Here is a 373-nt window from a genome sequence, read left to right as displayed (position 1 = left end):
GGATGCTCCTGAGGAACATGCTCTGACAAACTCTAGACAATCCTGCTTCATCTAGTTGGACTAGATGATCTCTATGGTCCCTTCCAACTCCAAAAATTCAGTGAAATTCAGTGAAATTCAGTGAAGAGGGGAAAGGACAACGGGATGGAGATGCCACCAGCACCAGCCGGATTCATTCCCAGTTCCTGGACTGGTGAGACTGGGGAGGGGAAAAACCCAAATTAATATTAATTAAGGAAGGAATGAGGTGGGACCTACTTTCGGTCCTGGGGGTGGAGGGAGAGGTGACCCAGGGCGGCGCTGAGGTTTCGGGGAGGGGGCACGGGGGGGCCCCGCTTGGAAACCGGCCCTTTTTTACACCAAAGGGCGAATT

The sequence above is a fragment of the Calidris pugnax genome, unplaced genomic scaffold (genome assembly GCF_001431845.1).
Source record: "Calidris pugnax isolate Ruff unplaced genomic scaffold, ASM143184v1 scaffold1382, whole genome shotgun sequence".
Classification (NCBI taxonomy): domain Eukaryota; kingdom Metazoa; phylum Chordata; class Aves; order Charadriiformes; family Scolopacidae; genus Calidris; species Calidris pugnax.
Note: the sequence above shows the minus strand (reverse complement) of the source record.